Here is a 273-nt window from a genome sequence, read left to right as displayed (position 1 = left end):
CCATGCGGCTTGGCTAAAAATAGTCTTTTGTGAGTTGTCACAGCGTGGAGGACCGAACAAAACATCGTCGGAGCCTAAGGGATAACGGTAACATAACACGCTGATCGTGGGCTGCTTTTAAATTAACGTTTATTTATAAAACAAAATATCTTCTTTGGCCATATTAGCCTACTCGATAGCATTAGCACATGTACTCCTTTCAAACTTTATCTGGAATATGTCACCGTTTCTGCCACTGCAACTTCCCGATCAGGCGAACGAACACACACACAC

At 42.9% G+C, this 273-nt stretch overlaps 1 protein-coding gene across 1 annotated transcript in view; it reads right to left on the bottom strand.

The window, feature by feature from the left end:
* LOC107700988 (eukaryotic initiation factor 4A-III-like) overlaps positions 1–273 on the bottom strand; it is an 11,769-nt gene that overhangs the window by 6,029 nt on the left and 5,467 nt on the right. The window lies entirely within an intron of this gene.

Source organism: Sinocyclocheilus anshuiensis, unplaced genomic scaffold (genome assembly GCF_001515605.1).
Source record: "Sinocyclocheilus anshuiensis isolate Anshui unplaced genomic scaffold, SAMN03320099.WGS_v1.1 scaffold21, whole genome shotgun sequence".
Classification (NCBI taxonomy): domain Eukaryota; kingdom Metazoa; phylum Chordata; class Actinopteri; order Cypriniformes; family Cyprinidae; genus Sinocyclocheilus; species Sinocyclocheilus anshuiensis.
This window is presented reverse-complemented; position numbering and strand designations above follow the sequence as displayed.